Raw genomic sequence first — 20215 nt, 5'->3', positions numbered from 1 at the left:
CTAAGATGGTTCCAAGGACGTGCTGTCTTGCTATAGGCCTGCTGGCTTTTAACCCATTATATCAGTATTCATGGCATGTTGGCATCAGGTGTGCTCAGTGGGCACCTGAGAGAGCTGGGTCATGGCCGAAAGCACTCTCGGTCACTCTTCCCACAGGTGTTTTCTGCAGAGGTTGGAGTCAACAAACAGAATATTTGATTTAACAAACCTCTCGCTTTATGAGACATGTTTTTTTTAAAATTATTACCCTCTCATTTTATTTCTAAAATCAAGCAAAGTCAGATTTGGGCTTTCTTTACATTGTGGTGGGGCACAAAGTAGGTGTCAGGAAGACCTATGTTCAAATTCTGGCTCTTTGCATTGAATGCATAGTTTGTACACTGGGCATGTGATTTCTCTTTCTGAGCCTCAGTTTCCTGAGATTATAATGCATATAAAGTGATTAGCATGGTGCATAGTTGTAGCAAACAATGAAGAAAGATTTGTTCTACTATCATATTACTACTACTATACAGTCTAAAAAGGAAAAAACAAAAAGAAAAAAACTCATCTAACCTGTTCACAAAGCTGGTCCCAAGTAACCTTTCATATGGCTTATTATTTTTTTTCAAGTTGGTCTTAATTAAACAGGTTCTTGTCTTAGAGATAGTACTCAGAGACTGGTCTAAGGAAGAACCAAAGAGATTTACTCTCAAATACATCTTTACAGCTTCATCACCATAATACCTAACCATTCATGTGGACAACATCATTTCATCATAAATGAGAAGGTCGTACTATTGAACTGTAATCCATCCATTGATTTATGGTCCCAAGTTCCTCCAAGGATTTTCACAAATGCCTGTGACGTTTCCTAGTGCTGGACTTTGCATTTGGATCTGTGATTTAGATGACAGATGTGTGAAATCATATGTAGCCAGACAAATCCCGGGTGATAACACATTTGAGGGGGCTCAAGCAGTGATGGATTAAGGCCCAATCAACCAGATCAGCTAATCTGAGCCCTCCACAGTGACACTGGCCCTGATGCTTTAAAGGGGCACCCCCAAATAAATTACTTTCCAGAAATAATACTTTCTGCTCTGCATCTGATCTTACAGTATTTCCTTTTCCACAATAAGTCCCAAAACCACTGGACAAACCCTGCCTGTTTCTGGAGAATAGATTATTATGTCTGGGATTAACATTTGCCTCTATTGACTGCTTAACTTTACTTGTAAAATCTCATATTCCAAGTAAAAATGGGATTATTAATATGGACAGTTTGACTGATAATAACCATTTTTGAAAGTCTGACAAAAGCAGAAGCTGCAAAACCAAAGACTTAATAAAAGCTTCTTAGATGCTAAAGAGTTCATTCCAAAGAAACCCAGCAACTCACATTCAGATGATACATAAAATCAAGACTTTCCTAGGAAGAAGCTAATATAATAATTTGACACTGAAGCCTTTCTCAAGAGTGAACCTTATGGCACCATGTATAGGCTTACTTTCAAAATAGATTATCCCACATATATTTGTATGGAATTAGGAAGGAGACAAGAAAAATCACACTTTAGCATAACAGTAAAGAAAGAGAACAAAAGACAAGCAGCTATACTAAAAGAAAAAGCAGAGAGTGTTCTCAGCTCCTGCAAGAGGATCTCTCTAATGCTGTTCAGTCCATGCACCACCTCAAGAGTGCTCCCATTCAATTTCATAAAAGTCAGGCTTGAATGCTTTACTATTCCATCGTTTCTCTAGGCCTCTCACTTGATTTTTGCTCTCAGAATCAACTTTAGACATTTTTTTCCTCTTTGATTGTTGTTTAAAGTGTTATCTAAAATAGGTCCCTGCAGCTGCAGGCCTCTATGCAAGTCTGTGCTGCATGCCTTGAATACTCAAGAAATTATTTGTAGTAAGGATCCGATGTCATTCATTATCCAGTGGGAGAATGAGAAGCAAGTAAGTTTATATGTGTCTATCTTTGATTTTACCTTGTTCTTGACTTGTTTCCTTACCTGAAATTTTTTTACTACCCTGAAACTTCTCTATGCTATTGTCCTTTGAACCAGGTTAAAGATGACATTCCACTCAGCCTAACAGTCTAGTAGTTCACTAATCCAAATCCCCCTTTGAAACAGGCCTGCCTCCTAGCAATTTATTTTCTTTGCAGAACTGCATCAAAACAAGCTTTTAGCAATGTTTCAAATGGTAGAACATAACCTCAGAAGCTGATTTGTACCCTGCCTCCCTCATCCACTCTTCACACTAAAAACAAAACAAAACAAAAACAAAACACGGCCACTAGTGTAGCTATGAGCATAAGAGGGTATGCTGGCCCATATACTCCAAAGCAATCAGAGTCAACTAAACAGAAATCAGGAAGGGGCAAGAATATAAAGCATTCTCATCTTGTCCACTTTGCCAGTTTCACCTCTATTTTCAGGACTCTTTCTTTACGGACTTCTTGGAATTCATAGGAAGACAGATATCGGTATTCTTCTGAAACAATTATTAGGGAAAAAAAGTAGTGACTGGGAGCAAGAATAACAATGTGAAGGGAACAAAGGTAAAATTCATAACTCAAGTAGAACTACTCAGATTAATTTGGGGGGGGAGGGGAATATTATTACCTGATCCAGCGGTCTGCAAACTACAGACCAAGGGCCAAACCCAGCCTGCCACCTCTTCCACATCCATTGGTCTACTCATTGTCTCTAGCTGCTTTTGTTCTACAATGGCAGAACTGGGCCTTTGTGACAGAAAAAGTATGGTACACAGAGTCTAACATATTTATTATCTTTTCAGAAAGATATTTATTATTTTTTCAGAAAAATTTTGTTAGTCTCTAATCTTCAGCCAATGACCTATATAGTATTTAGAAATTACATTTGCATACTCAATACTCTTACAATCTTTGAAAGCTTTACATATTAAAATTCACCTATCTATGTTTAATATATTAGGGAAAGAATGCATGGGAAGGGGGGGACTGTACCTGCACACGTTTTGGAGGGTGCCCTAAAATGAAATATATAAAACATGTTTGCTAGGAGAGCTTCTTGAATACTCAGAGGGTTAGCATATACAGAGCATCAATGGTGTAATCATGGAAAGATTCAACTTGAAACCAAGAGCTAGAAGATAGAGTCCCGGTTATATCGCCTTGGACAAGTCATTTAGCCTCCCTTCCCTCACCTGCATAGTGGGAATTCTGATGCCTGCCTCCCAAGGTTGTATAAATCAAATGGAATTACCTATGTGTGTGTAAATCCTTTGTTAAGCTGTAAATCACACAGATGTTAAGTTGTTGTTTTTGTGCAGTGCCCTGAATGCTTTCCATGTACACGGTATTCTGCACAAGTATATCTCAGTGGACTGATTCATGTAGTTAGAATTTTCCCTTAACATCCCTTGCCTCCTCCACCCCACCTTCATGAGTTCTCTATATTTATCAAAGCACCATTTCAAAGAAAGCATCCCTTCAACTTGAGAAGTCTAAAACCAAGGATCAACACATAAGATCCTCAGTCCAGGTCCATGTCTGGAGGAGTCATTTCAAAATAATCTTCATAGAAGTTTGCCATTTTCTCCCACCTACTATTTGTAGTTCATCTCATGGCATTTCTATACCTGACATTTCCTCTCTTAGCTGCAGCTCCATTCATACCTGTCCCTCCTCACACCCTCTCTCCCCACTCTCCTCTTTCAATTCCACCCCAGTCCCCTTTGATCCTTTTCTCATTTCTAATTCTGAAAGCCCTTTGAGAAAGGGGGAGGGGAGGAAAACAAAAGGTTAATTTTCTCCAGCCTGCCCAGGCCGACTTAATGTAACAGAAGGCAGCAAATTGTATTGATTTAGTGACATGCAACTGTCCAGAAAGAGCTATTTATACATTATTCAGGACAAACACTGTCATAATGGACAAACAGCAGCAGCATCTGGGATGTTAATGTCTACAAATAAGATTATTCTTTGAAAGGATTAGGATGAAGCATTTTGTGTAATTAGATTTCTCCGTTTCAGGAATGAATTGCCTTTTAGCAGTAAAAGCTGTCACTGAGGGAGCCATTAGCTCCTTATAACTGAATTAAATGCATAATTAGTGACATGATCACATTAGGATTTGTTTCATTTTTAACTAATCTGGGGGTGGGAGGGCCGGGGGAACGCTGGGGAGTGGAGGCGGTGCCATTTCCAGGTCACTGCGGCCTTCCTCAGCTGGGATAGGCCTCAGCTGGTGTGCTGAAGTTGGTAAAAGTCAGGCGTGTGTGAATCAGAGCCCAGGCCTCGCCACGGCGACGGCCGGGCTATTCATCACTGGGTGGTGGGTGACAGTGACTGATGGGCTAGGCCCGGGCCTGGCACTTCACCAGTGCAAGAATCATACGAGCCAGGGAACAGAATGACAGCTGGAGCGCTGTGTCAAGTGGTGGAGAGACCAGAGCTATTAATAATGTGTGCCACATGATCTCGGCCGCAAGAAAACAATGACTTAGACATTGGTGAGAATAAAGATTTTACATTTAGTCCAGGGGTGACTCTTCTCCCTGGCACTTGTAGAATAAATCGCTATGCAATCAGCATGTATGAAAATCAGGCAATGCATATATTAGAGCCCAGCCAGTGAAGGAGGGGACAAGGGTGGGGATTTAAAAATCCGTGCATTGGCTATATATGCTGTTAATTCCATGCTCCTGACATTTCTGCAAATGCCTTGAGGTAGAAGGAGAGAATAAGTAACAAGACAATGAGGAGGGCCTTCATGTTTACTCACTCACTTGATCCTTTCTGCGTGTCTTTGCTGAAAGTCTACTATCCTCAGGGCAGTGTTAGGTACTGTAAGAGGAATGAAGACGCATGGGGCATTGTCTCTGCCCTCATGGAGCTTAGCAGAATTCAAACGGAGCTGAGACACCAAATACGTGTTGTTGCAATGCACTGACATTTTATTTGCTTTGAATGACCTCTAATTTTGTTTCTTAGTCTGAAAGTTAGGTTGAGAAGAAACAAGCAGAGTAACAAAGGAAGCTTGGTAAGGATACTTCCGTTTAAATTGCATATACATGACTCAATAATGTACATGATTTAACACCAGTAATGGCAGCACTAGGTAATGGTAACCTGGGGGAGATAGCAGTTATTGAGTTTATGAAGAAGGAGCTCACTCCTGGCTTGGACTGAGCACTCTATTACTAGGGGAACTGACAGTTGTTGGGCATTAGGTTCTGGATGATTTCAAGTTTCTAGCAGTAGTAATGGAAGCTTCTCCAAGGAAGACAGAAATGGAGAGCAACTAAAATGCTCCAGTCCTTCAAAAACTCATCCTTCTTCCCCACCACTGAAGCCTATACCATAACTTCATTTAGAGATCCGTGATGATCAGAATTTACCAGCCCACGGTCATCTTTTGACAGAGTCCACCTTGAAGCCAGAAGAGAAATTAGAATCTAACAATTAGACGAATACCCTTTCAGACCTAAATGCTCAGGATGCTGCGATTAAGATGTGCTGTTGCAGAAAGAAAGACTGTAACTCATGCTTGGTAAAGACAGTTGTAAGGATATGTCACTGGTAAGCATGATGATTCAGTAAGATGTTCTTTGTGCCCTCCAAAGAGATGGTTTGAGTTCTATTAAACTCTGTTAACCTTTGCTGTACCAGAAACAGACCACATCAAATCACCTTAACTAACGGCTTCAGCAAAAGTCAACAAAAGAGAAGAAAGTAAAATTCTTATTTCTTAAAGTTATCATTGATAGAACTTAACTTTTAAAACAGACTTTTGTGAATTACTTGAGAAAATATAGAGCTTTCATGATGTTATGCCTAGAAAATGTATGTAAAAATTCACATATAACCTTTATATATTGGTGAGCATTAAGATTTCCTGTTCTTTGAGGCAAATATTGACCTTGACTTCACCTCGGTCAATATTTACCTCTCAGGTCAATAGATCTTGATGTTCACCTCAACAGAAGTCAATATCTACTTATTATCTCATTTCTATCTGTCAGGTAGCAGTGTGTAATCAGTAATGTGAATTTTCTTCCCTTATGCATTTCCTGAGGTTAAGATGGGATTAATTTTGGACCTTATCCTTTCCATTTGCTAAATACCTTCTCCCCACAGGAGTGAACAGAAGTTTTGTACAGAATATTAACTATGTATTTTCATCTTCTTCCCTTGCTTGGTCTCTGATACCCATCCCAAATTAAGGTAGCACATGGGTAGGATAAAATGTTTTCATATGAGAACTTCATTCATTTACTGAACAAGTATTTATTGTCCATCATATATCTGAACCAGGCTACATCTGGCATATAGTTGGGATATAGGTAGACATGGCCCATGCCCTCAAGAAACTTACTGTCAAGTGCAATACTTTCCAAATCCCAATTTTGGGGAAGATGTCAGGCAGGCTGCAGTAGCATCACTAGAAGAGTGTTTAGGGTCTTTTTGTTTGGTTTTGTTTTTAGAGAAATTATCATTTTTACAAAGAGCAGCCACATACCCAATGGTGTTCTGGTGAACAGGCCTTTATAGGAAAAAGGAAAAAAGCCCCAATTTGTTGCATTTTCTGACTTCTATGGTATAAACACTCTCTACCAATGTGAAATCACTGGTTGGGAAAAGATGCACAGAATCACAAGCAAGTTCACACTGGCTCCAGCAGAGCACTGCTACCCTTTGCTTAGTATTACCCACTGTTAACGCTTTACCCTCTTTGATTTGTTATTGTTGCTTTATTCTCCTCCTCCTCCTCCTTTTTCTTCTTTCTTTCTTCTCTGCATAATATTTTGGGGAGGGGGGCTTTTTAAACACAGATTCCAAAACCCCAAATCAGGAGAGCTGCAGTGAGATTCTGGATGTGATAAAAATTCCACAGGTGATACTAATGCATGCCCAGGCTAAGCAAGAGTGGCGCATTCTAGTAGAGCTAATATAATTTCACTTACTCAATTTTGAAATTTGGAACCTTTATAGATTCCACCTTGACCTTTATTCAAGAAAGAACCAGATGAATTTTCCTGGACTCTTCTTGCACCATGCCATGGCACCACAGCCTTCTATCCACCTGGCTTTAACGTTTGGTTGGGCACAATCTACCCCTTGACTGATTATTCTCTATAAAATCTGATTTGAACTTTTCCCTCTTCACTCTATTCATGTAGAAAAATTACTTCAAAATGCTCTGTACCTACTCAGAGTAAACTGTGTAAAATGAAAGTAGTACATAAAGGAATAAGATATATTGTACTGTTCAAGTGATCAAGGAATCCCTTTTAAGTCATTGATAAAGAACTTTAGATGGGCGTTGACATTTTTAATGCTTGTTAATTTACTCGTGGGAATGCTTTTCTGGATAAATTTAGCTGCTAAGCCCTGTCTTAATGTATACAGTTTCAGTAACAGATCTATTTACCAGACAGCTCAAACTGTAACTTTTGGTTGACAAAATTCAATTGCAGACTTTCTCCATGAGAGTACTCAACCACAACCTAGTGATGTATACACTGTTGCGATGAAGCCACTGTAATGTGAAGCAGTGCTGATCTGTAAACATCTTTATCTTGCCAGATAGATGCATCCTTTGAGTTTCAGGACTGGACCATCATGCGCAGTCAAACTGCTTTGCAGGAATTCCTGGGAGCAGTACAGTTTTGAGGAAGAACAGAGGTTGACTCTTCCAAAAGTCTTGCCAGCAATCCACTTACTAGTGAGGTCATCTCCAACAAGTTACTTAGACTCTTTGACTCTCCATTTGTTCATTGGTAAAATAAGAGCAATAATAATATGCACCTCACATTTTTGTTGTGAAGATTAAGTGAGGCATCATAAATCAATTACCTAACAAAGTCTGATGGATAAAAGGACTGTAATAGATTTTATTTCCCTTCCTTCTGCCTACTACCACTGCAACTACCACCCATATCATGATCACACTGATGGTAATATTGTACATATATTTTAATGTTTCACATATATGTGCACACACACTCATGTACACACAAATATATAAATATATTTTATAAAGTGGAGTCTTAGAAATGAAGAATGATGAAGAAATGGCAATGGTAATGATGACAATGATTTAAAAATGAGAGAGAAAGAAGATGAGTAGTAAGGGGAGCTTACAGCAATAAAAAAAAATCATGTTTGTAATTGATGAACGGAATCATTGCTTGGATAAAAAGTGTGTTACAAAGTTACCAGAATGGCTTAATATTGGAATACTAAAGAAAACAGAGATCAGTCTTGTTTTTTGTTTTTGTTTTTTTTAGAAAAGTGGTGAATTCTATTTGTTTACTTACAAAAAACCTAGACAATAAATTTTATCTAGGTAAAGACTGACTTTATGAAAATTTAAATCTCCAGGAAACAACCTGAAAAGATTTCTCAAGTAGCGAGGGTAAGGATGGCCAATTGTGAACACCAATAAACTGAAAAGCTTTCAAGTTGTTTTCATGCTGACACCTCCTAAGAGGAAGGGCTAATATAGAAATGTAACTTTTATGAACTGAAATTTACATTCATTCACAAATATAGTAATACTATTTATACTTTCCAGAGACAGTCTAATATTTATGTATACTCACTTGGTATGGTTTATGTTTAAAGTTCAGTATTGAGCTCCAAACCAAATTCTGCAAAGAAACTCCCTAAAACCTACAACTATCCGAGATGCCTCTTCCGTACACCCTGGGAGGGCTCTTTCTTTTCACAGACCCTCAACAACCTAACATGGTTCAGGTGTTTACAGAAATTATTTCAGTCTCATAGACAGATCTGCTCATGGCTTAGGTGACTTGTTTCCACTGAGGGAGGACTCAGGTATTGTATGTAGTCTGCAATTAACTGTTCTCCCTCCCTCACTCCTGCATTTACCTGGAGAGGTAAAAAACAGCCACCACAGAATTTCCCAGCTGCTTTTCATTGTCTTATTACTTTATTTTTCATCTACGATGTACAATATAGAATTCAATTGAAAGAACAACAGCTTCCAGTGGCAATGTACTCATTTCCAATAGATCCGTTAACTCCAACACAGTTAAAATGGTGATCATTTCAGTTTTAAACTGACTGTGACGAAAATCAATAGATCTCTTTCACCCCTGAAAAACTGGGTTCAGATCTGAATTTGCTCTCAAGTGAAATCAATTTGGTGGCCTCTTAACCCAGTGTCTGGGAACCACTGGTCCCCATCACACAATCACCCTGTTGCTTTTATTCAGCCTGGTTGCCTTTACTCTAGAGAGACAAGGGATCATAGGTGAGAGAAAAGCCAAGATGGACTTGAGGATGAAAGTTGACTTAGGGGAAATCTGACAACCACCAGTCAGGTGACAGTAGTGCTTTATGGAAGGGGGTTGGGTTTGATGAGAAGGAGGGGGAAGGACAATAGATAGATTCTGTATCTTGATGTCAGGATTCACATCTTACATAGAGCTTCTCTCTTTGACTAATTCTGGATATGCTGCCCATTTCCTTTTCTCTTTTGAAACTGAAGTGAAATTTACACTTAAAAATTCACACTGAAAGTAGAACTAGGTGCTGAAAATAAAAACTTTGAAGATTTATATAAATGCTATTTACAATTTTAAGTCTTCAAGAACCAAAAAGTTAAAACATATACCAAAATCCAAATTCAACCAGGTTTTCATGTGACAAAAATTCTCTGACTTGGTTTTTTTGTTATTGATGTGCTGAGTAATATGTACATATTTAAAAATATAACATATATGATATATATGGTAATTCTCTTCTTTTGTCAAAGTTATCAGCCACTATCATCAATGTTGAACAAGTAGATTTGTTTTTAAATTTTTTAACATTTATTTATTTTTGAGAGACAAAGAAAGAGCACAAGTTGGGGAGGGGCAGAGAGAGAGAGGGAGACACAGAATCTGAGGCAGGCTCTGAGTTGTCAGCACAGAGCCTGATGCAGGGTTCAAACCCACAAACTGTGAGCCAAAGTCAGACACTTAACTGACTGAGCCACCCAGATGCCCTGAACAAGTAGATATTTTCAATTGGGCCTTTCTTTAAAATATTTCATTCTTTTTTGAAATTTGAGAATTCAGTTTTTCAGTATGGTAAAGGATTTAACTTTACTCCTTGTGAAAATTTTGCTTTAGATTAATAGTCAACCAATAGAAATACTTTGCTTTAATAACCATAAAATATAAACTGAAACTTAAAAGTTTTAATTTCACTTCTTTGGAGCTCTTTTATTCATACTCAATGAAAATAAATATGGTTTATTTTCATTTCAAAGTTGTAAAATCACAATAAATCTGGAGCTTGAGCTTTTATATTTAATTGTTCTTACTATATTTACCTAAATAATTATTACAATCACATTATTTCCCTAAGTTGTACCATAAAATCTGACTACAGTTGACCTTTGAATAACACAGGTTTGAATTGAATGGGTCCACTAATATGCAGATTTTTTTTCAATACAGTATAGTACTATAAATGCATTTTCTCTTCCTTATGATTTTTTAAATAACATTTTATTTTCTCCAGCTTACTTTATTGTAAGAATACAGTATATATTTAATATATGAAATATGTGTTAATTAAATGTTTATGTCATTGGAAAGACTTCTGGTCAACAGTAGGCTATTAGTAAAATTTTGAGGGAGCTAAAATTTATAATAAGTGGATTTTTGACTGCAAGGGGGTTGGTGCCCCGAACCCCTGCATTTTTCAAGAGTCAACTGTATACAGATCCACTGAAGAATTGGTGTGGTTATTGGGATAAAGTCCTCTCTTCCTAACTAGGCTTATAGGGCTCATGATCTGGCCTTTTACTTTTTCAGTGTCCCTTGTACTTTATTTACAACCAATACTGAATTTATTTTAGTGCCTCAAATTGAAGTACTTTCTTGGCTTCTAGCCTTTGCAGGTGCTATTCCTTATGGCTCTTTATTCTTCTTTCATATCTTCACCTGACCCATACCTATTTTTTTTCTTTTCTCTTTTAAGTATATAATTCAATGATTTTTACTAATTTATAGAATTGTGCATCCATCATCAAAATCCAGTTTTAGAACATTTTCATCATCTCAATAAGATCCTGTGGCACTTTGCACTAAATTCGCATTCCCACACCCAGCCCCAGGCAACTAATAATCTGCTTAATGTCTCTGCCTTTTCTGGGCTTTTAATACAAATAGAATTATACAATATGTAGTCTTTTGTGTCTGACTTCTTTCATTCAGCATAATATTTTTGAATCTTATCTATGTTGTATCATGTATCATTAGTTGGTCCCTTTTTATTACTAAATACAATATCCATTGTATGTACCACTTTTACTCATGTATTCACCAGTTGTACATTTGAATTGTTTCCAAATAGATGATTACAATTAGTGCTGGTATGAATATTCATGTAAAAGTATTTGTGTGGATAGATGTTTTCATTTCTGTTGGGCAGTTACCTATGAGTAGAATTATGGGTTATATGACAAATTAATGTTTAACTTTTCAAGAAACTGCCCAACTATTTTCCAGAGTGGCTGTATCATCATATATTCCCACCAGCAGTGTGTGACGATTCCAATTTCTCCACATCCTCACCAACACTTGGTATTGTCTCTTTTTGACTACAGTTATTTTAGTGGATCTCTTAGATGTGTATCTCATAATAGTCTTAATTTGGATTTCTATAACTACTGATATTGAACATCTTTTCATGTGCTGATTAGCTATTTGTATGCCTTTTTCAGTAAAAGCTTTTGAAGTATTCAGCTTCTTTTGATTGTATTGTAGTTTTGTCACCTGGTTATTGAGTTATAAGAGTAATTTATTTATACATTCTAGATATGAGTGTCCTTTATCAAATATATGCTTTGCAAAAATTTTCTCCCCATTCTGTGTCTTGCCTTTGCAATTTCCTAACAGCTCCCTTTTGAAGCACAAAATGTTTTAATTGTGATAAAGTCAGTCCAATTATCAATATTTTTCTTTTACGAATTATGCTTTGGTGCTGTATCTGAAACTTGTTGCCAAAACCAAGACCACAAAGGTATTCTTCTATGGTTTCATTAACGGTTTGCAATTTTATTTTTGTATTTAAATCTATGATCCGGTTTGAATTGATTTTTTTTATATAATAGGAGATAAGATTTTAAATTCATTTTTTTGCATGTAGATATCCAATTGCTTTAGTTATTTGTCCAAAATACTAACCTTTTGTCCACTAAATTGGCTTAGTATCTTTGTCAAAAATCAACTGACCATAAATGTAAGGGTTTATTCTGGACTTTCAAATCTGTTCCACTGATAGGTCTATCCTTATGCCAGTACACACATTTTGATTACTGAGCTTTGTAGCAAGTTTTGAAATTGGGAAGTGTAAGTCCTCCAACCTTTTCTCTTTCAAAATTTTTTTGGCTATTCTGTGTCCTTACATTTCTATGTGAATTTTAGGGTTAGCTTATCAATCTCTGCAAAAAAAAAAAAAAAAAAAGGGCATGCTGGAATTTTGATAGCTATTACACTAAATTTATATGGCATTGTAGGGGTAATTGCCATCTTAACATTATTGAGTCTTCCAATCCATGAACATGGGATATCTCATAATTTATTCAGATTTTTAAAAATATTTCTCAACAATGTTTCATAGTTTTTAGTGTACACATCTGCACTTTTTAAATTAAATTTATCCCTAAGTATTTTATTCTTCTTGATGTTATTTTTAATGTGATTGTTTACTTAGATTCATTTTTGGAGGGTTCAATGCTACTATGTAGAAACACAATTGAATTTTGTATATTGATCTTGTATCAAATAACCTGGCTGAACTCATTTCTTAGTTGTAGTTTCTGAGGATTCTGACTCCAGGTCAAAATCCTATGTGTGATCCTTCAGTCCTAACTATAAACAATTATAGACTTGGTCTGGCAGGCCTCATGGAGAGCAGCTTCCATTCTCATACCAGCCTTGGTGTACAACCAATGCATTGCAGTTTTCTTAATCCTACAGCCAAAAACTCAGTTCCCCAATCTGAGCCAGCCATGCTCATATGCATATCTGTGTTCTTAACCAAGGTACTTTCATTCAGAGGTGTCCTTATTGGAGGCCTGAAATGAGGCCCTTTCCCTGTATCTCTTCTGAGACCTCCTTATCAGGGCCCTTGGCTGAAGCACTTTGCCCCATTTTAACATAATACCTTCCTACTCTTAGCCTTTTTCCTTCTCCTTTTCTTCGTTCCCCACCCCCTCCTCCGGCCCATAAGAGGCAGCATCCATTCAGAACTGTACTGTAGCCCCCTGTACTGTTACCCATCTGTACTGTATCCACCTGACCCATGTCCAAAACCATTCCATGAAGAAAATGGAACACTGAGAGCAAGTGCCTCATTCTGCCTCTTGCTTGCTTGGTCACATTTAGTAAATAAAGACTTGATTGTTACTTTCAGTTTGTCTAATTGTTCTAATTTACGAGCTCCACTTATTGCTTGATAGGTTTCTTTGTATATTCATAATATTTTCAACATATAGAATCAGTCATTCTGAATAAAGAAAGTTTTACTTCTTCCTTTCTAATAGATGACTTTTATGTATTTTTTTCTGTCCGACTTTGGTGGATAGAATATACAGTATAATTTTGAATAAAAGTGGTGAGAGCACACATGCTTGCCTAGTTCCTGATCTTAGGAGGAATGAACTCAGTTGTTCATTATTAAATCTTATATCAGCCATAGACTTTTTATAAATGTCCTTTATCAGCTTGACAGAGTTCCCTTCTATTCCTAGTGTGTTAAGAGTTTTTATCATGAATGGGTATTCAATTTTGTCAAGTTCTTTTTCTGCACCCATTGAAATGATTATGTCGCTTTTGTCCTTTATTCTATTGGTATGGTAAATTACACTAAAATTGATTTTGGGATATGAAATATGCCTTGTGTTTCTGTAATAAATTCCACTTGGTCATCGTATATGATCCTTTATGTATGTTGCTGTATTCAGCTTGAGAGTATTTTCTTGAGAATTTTTGCATCCACATTCATAAAGAATGATGGTCCATAGTTTTGTTTTCTTGCAATATCTTTGTCTGGCTTTGATATCAGAGTAACTCTCATTTTGTAGAATGAGTTGGGAAGTATTCCTCCTCCCCTCTACTTTCTGGAAGAGCTTGGGAATGATTGGTATTATTTATTCTTTATGTGTTTGATAAAATGCATCTGTGAAGCTATCTGAACCTGGACTTTACTTTGCGGAAGTACTTTTAGTATTATTCAATTTCCTTATATTTTTATAAATATATTTGAATTTTCTATTTTTTCATGTTATTTTTGGTACTTTGTGTCTAAGAATTTGATCATTTTATCTAAGTCTTCTAATCTATTGATATAAAGTTGTTCATAGGAATTTATTTTAATCCTTTTCAGTTCTGCAAGGGCAGGAGGAGTATAGATGTCAGAATAGTAAGGGACTCTGGGCTTGTCTTATTCCTTGAACATAGCTAGAGCAAAACCAAACCATTTTGAACACCTAGAAAATCAATCTGAGGATTAATAGAACAATCTTCATAATTTGAGGGAGAGAACATGGCAGCTTCTCTTAACAAGCAAACCAAAGCACACCTAGGATCTAGCTTCCTTTATTTTAATTTTTGAATTTTTATTTCATTGTATTATTGTTGTTGTTGTTTCTTCCTCCAAAATGAAAAGATAGAGGGGTACACTTCAAAAGAAAGAACAGGAAGCAATGGTGGCCAGGGATTTAATCAATGCAAATATAAGTAAGATGTCTGAACTAGAATTTAAAACAAAAATTGTAAGGATACAAGCTGGGCTTGAAAAAGCATAGAAGACACCAGAGTTTCCCTTTCTGGAGAGATAAGAGAACTAAAATCTGGTCAGGCCAAAATTAAAAGTGCTATAACTGAAATGCAAACCCAAATGGAGGCCATAAAAATGAGGATGGATGAAGCAGAGGAACAATATAGACAATAAAAGTATGGAAAATAATGATGCTGAAAAGAAGAGGGAAACAAAGGTCAAGGATTACAAAGGCAGAATTAGGGAACTCAGTGATTTATTAAAATGGAATGACATTCATATCATAGGAGTCCCAGAAAATGAAGAGAGAGAAAAAGGGGCAGAAGGTTTATGTGAGTAAATTTTGGCTGAAAACTTCCCTAATATGGGGAAGGGCACAGACATAAAACTCTAAGAAATACAGAGAACTCCTATTAAATTCAACAAAAGCTGGCCATCACCAAGACATATCATAGTGAAATTCACCAAATACACAGACAAGGAAAGAATCATTAAAGCAGCAAGAGAAAAAAGTCCTTAACCTACAATAGAAGACAGATCAGATTCACAGCCTATGTGTCCACAGAAACTTGGCAGGCCAGAAAGGAGTGACAAGATATGTTCAATACGCTGAATGGAAAAAATAAGCAACCAAGAATACTCTATCAAGCAAATCTGTCATTCAAAATAGAAGGAGAAAGAGAGAGTTTCCAAGACAAATAAAACCTAAAGGAGTTCAGTCCTACAAGACATTTTAAGGGAGACTCTTTAAGTGGAGGGAAAAAGAAAACCAAAAGCAACAAAGACTAGAAAGGACCAGAGAGCATTAACAGAAACACCAACTCTACAGGTAACACAGTGGCACTAAATTCATCTTTCAGTAATCACTCTGAATGTAAATGGACTAAATGCTCCAATCAAAAGACATAGGGTATCAAAATTGATTTAAAAAACCAAAAAACAAAAAAGCAAGATCCATTGATATGCTGCCTACAAGAGCCTCATTTTAGACCCAAAGACACCTTCAGATTGAAAGGGAGGGGATGGAGAACCATCTATCATGCTAATGGACATCAAAAGAAAGCTAACGTAGCCATATTTATCTCAGACAAACTAGATTTTAAAACAAAGACTAACAAGAGATGAAGAAGGGCATTATATCATAATTAAGGGGTCTATCCATCAAGAAGATCTAACAACTATAAATATTTATGCTACCAATTTAGGAGCACCCAAATATATAAATCAATTAATCACAAACATAAAGAAACCCATTTACAATAATACCATAATAGTAGGAGACTTTAATACCCCACTTACAACAATGGACAGATCATCTAAGCAGAAAATCCACAAGAAAACAATGGCTCTAAATGACACACTGTACCAGATGAACTTAACAGATATATTCATAATATTTCATCTTAAAGCGGCAGAATATATTCTTTTCAAGTGTACACAGAACATTCTCCAAAATATATCACATACTGGGTCACAAATCAGCCCTCAACAAGTACAAAAAGATCAAAATCATATCATGCATATTTTCAGATCACAGCACTATAAAACTTGAAGTCAAACAAAAGAAAAAATTTGTAAAGCCCTCAAATACATGGAAGTTAAAGAACATCCTACTAAAGAATGAATGGGTTAACCAGGAAATTAAAGAAGAAATTTAAAAAATACATGGAAGCCAATGAAAATGAAAACATGACAGTCCAAAACCTTTGGGATGCAGCAAAGGCACTCCTAAAAGGGAAGTATATTGCAATTCAGGCCTATCTCAAGAAAGTCCCAAATATACAATATAAACTTACACGTAAAGGAGCTACAAAAGGAACAGCAAATAAAGCCTAAAGCCAGCAGAAGGAAATCATAAAGAGTAGGGCAGAAATAAATGATATAGAAACAAACACATACAAAAAAATAGTAGAACAGATCAACAAAACAAAGAGCTGGTTCTTTGAAAGAATTAACAAAACAGATAAGCCTTTAGCCAGACTTATCAAAAAGAAAATAGAAAGGATCCAAACATATAAAAATCACAAATGAAATATGGGATATCACAACCATCATCACAGAAATACAAACAATTATAAGAGAACACTAAGGAAATTATATGCCAGCAAACTGGGCAATCTGTAAGAAATGGACACATTTTTAGAAACTCACAAACTGTCATTTCTGTGAGGACAGTAATGGTGTCCCCTCTTTAATTCCTGACTTTGAGTTTTCTCTCTTTTTTGCTTGCTGAGTCTCTATAAAAGTTTGGCAATTTTTAAAAATTTTTTCTTACCAAAAAAACCAACTTTTGGTTTCACTGATGTCTTCTATTGTTTTTATGTTTTCCATTTTTTGATATATGTTTTATTTCCTCCCTTCAACTTGCTTTAGGTTTAGTTGGCTCTGTTCTTTTTCTAGTCCCTTAGGTTATTTTTTTGAGATCTTTCTTCATTACTAATATGGGTGTTTAACACTATAAAAATTTCCTCTGAACACTGTTTTAGCAATCCCATAATTGTGTTTCCATTTTCATTCAATTCATATTATTTTCTAATTTCCCTTGTGACTTCTCTTTGACCCATGAGTTCTGTAGATGCATTTCCTTTATTTTTCAACATTAAATACAACTCTATTGTCATAACAACGGTGCATCTTTAAATGAGAGCATTGACAAGACATTGTCTCTTAACCTGAATTTGCAATAAAAGATGTTTTCAGAAATAAGTATTTATGAAAATGACAAGCTAAAATAAGTTCTTAAGGCAAATAGTTATAAAACCTGGACAGAGGCTTCTAAGCTTTCCATCTTCTAGAAACAGCTTCACAAATCATTTAGAAAATCAACGTAGAGGTAATAATAATAAACCCCATTTCCCATCCATTCTTGAAGCCAATCTTTCTTGAGAATTGATGAAACAGTGCCTGCTGTTGAAGATTGCAATTAGGCCTGACCCCACACTTAAGTTTTGATTCTGGATCAGCTTTCTGGCTTGGGCTAGTCGGGAGTTACTTCCTTCAGAATTATCAGTGAATTTAAATGAGCATGCATTAACATTATCTTCTCTTTCAGCTCTGCAACAATTTCTGGTAGAAAGTTGTGAATATCTATCTCAGATTCATTTACTGTGACTTTTGTTTTTAAGAGCACATCATTTTGTCACTGAGACAGCAGCCAGGGCAGCATGGGTAGAATACAAATGGAAACCAATGGGAGTCCCACAGGTAATACAGAATACAAGGTTGTAAGTGCTCCCTTTGAACCAACCCTCAATGCCAACTAGGAAGGGAGCTTCCCATACCATGTCATTTGTGACTCTATAGAAAACTACAGATCCAAGGGACTGCAACAGGTCCCAGGAGAGGTGCAGAATCAGCGAGCACAGCATAGCACACCATGTGCATTGGAACACAGTGCACTTCTCGGGCTGCAGGATGACAGCCATGGGGCAGGATCCTGGCTCCTCTGCCTCCAGGCCCGCAGGGTCAAGCAGCAAGGACCCATTCACCACCTGTGTGTCCCACTCCATAGAAACTGTATAAAACAGTTGCCTTCTTAGCACCATCGCAAAAGTCACCCCACAGCAGCTTTGCTTGATGTGAGTGAGGCTGCCAATCTTCCTGCAGCCCACGCCTATGTTTTGAACACCTAGATGTGTTTCTTTTTTAATTTTTCATAGATTCCTACCCTCCCAAAATTTCTTTCAGTTATCGATTTCTAATTTAGTACCACTGCATTAGAAAACATACTTTGTATAATTTTTATTTGTCAATTGTGCTTTGATGAAGCTGGGAAAAAATTTATAGGAAGGCATGACAATAATAACTCATCAAATAAAAAACATCAATAAAGAGATAGAAATTACTTTAAAAGCTCAGTCATTTATCCTGCTTTTGCTTTTTCTGGGCTTTCCCATTCTCCCCTGTGCATTTTCTAGGCCTCACGTTGAGGTAGGGGGCATTAGATAACTAGGTCCTCTCTAGTCTCTCTTGGGAATGTGCATAGCCTTTTACAAGCATACACCCTTCAAAACCACCCAGGCTATGTGAGAGTTTAAGGCTCACTATGGCTACCTTATTTACCTAGATCTCCCTGCTGAATTTCTCGCTAGTATGCATGTCTATTGCTTACCCCACCTCAATGACAACACCAAGCTAGCTGTGAAGCTGGAATTTTCTGACTGTTTGCCACTGAGATTGCTACTGCTTACAATGCCTCAGGGCACATACCTGCTCCAAATCAAGTCAGCCTCTTCAAGTAGTTCTTACCCCTTACCCTACCCTGGTACAACTTCTATACCAATAGAGCTGAAGAGCTAAAACCCCACCGTTATTTAAGATTTTGTTGTTTTTCTTGAACAAATGTTTCTAAGTTTCTAGAGTCCTTAATAAATTGTTTTTTGAAAGTTTCTTCCATTTCTATCATTGATTTTTGAGAAAGGGACTTAGCTAGCCCCATATTCTGGTATTCCAAAAGTTCCTTTCCAATACCTACCATTTTTATCTTTATCTAACACCAAGTCCTTTAATATCACTTCCTAAGACTGAATTAAATTCCTCTTCAAAGTTTTGACTTAGGACCCTGTGTTGTTTCAAAAGATTTTTCACATTAACCACAAGTAGCTCTCTGTTTATTAATATGGCTACCTCACCAGACTATAAACTCACAGAGGACAGTGTGCGTCTCTTCTGTTCACTGCTTTACCTCAGCAGCTAGCATAGCATTTGACACATGGTAGACATTCTGTGAAAATAATGGATTTACTTAGATTAATGAAATGAAATTTAAATCCATAGACTCATTTATGGACAGTAGCTATCGTAATTCTGATATGGAGTCAGAACTGAGGTCGTTTGATGGTATCTAGGCATAATCTTGACTCATACCATTTATCCAAAATATTGGGTGTATGTCAATGAATGTTGATGAGGGGGAGAAATATGTTATTCAAAACTTGGAAGCTCAAAAACATTATAATACATGGTATTTTCCAGTGGGAGGGTCACATGGATGATCAGCCACATAGCAAGAAAACCTGTAGTTACTACCACTTGAAATGTAGTGGTGAAATATAGTAACATTGACTTTTGGGGGCAGTAACTATCAAGATACCTCTGAATAAGAGTATCAAGATACAGTACTGATAAATTTCAACACACACAAAAACACCGCCCTAAATTGTGTAAATATCTAATGCAGCATACCTCATAATGGTGGCAATAAAACCTGTCAAAGATTTTTAGCCTCACATTTAGTTTTTAGCTAAGGAAGCAAAAACAGATGCCAGTGCTATGCTTATTTTAGAGTCTTTCAAAGACATGCTTCTGTTTATTATCAGAAAGAGACTAGGTCAGTGGCAGGAAAGGACAGAACTTTCTCAGTTACTATGTGATTGTATACAGGGAGGGCTCAGTGAATGCTGTTTGAACATTTATTGAACACTTTAAATTTTA

At 36.7% G+C, this 20215-nt stretch overlaps 1 long non-coding RNA gene and 1 pseudogene across 2 annotated transcripts in view; both read right to left on the bottom strand.

Annotated features, from left to right (window-relative positions):
• Positions 1–20215, bottom strand: part of LOC113598292 (uncharacterized) — a 235814-nt gene that overhangs the window by 86364 nt on the left and 129235 nt on the right. The window lies entirely within an intron of this gene.
• On the bottom strand, positions 17742–18443 carry LOC106981369 (protein Mis18-beta-like; annotated as a pseudogene).

The sequence above is a fragment of the Acinonyx jubatus genome, chromosome B1 (genome assembly GCF_027475565.1).
Source record: "Acinonyx jubatus isolate Ajub_Pintada_27869175 chromosome B1, VMU_Ajub_asm_v1.0, whole genome shotgun sequence".
Classification (NCBI taxonomy): domain Eukaryota; kingdom Metazoa; phylum Chordata; class Mammalia; order Carnivora; family Felidae; genus Acinonyx; species Acinonyx jubatus.
This window is presented reverse-complemented; position numbering and strand designations above follow the sequence as displayed.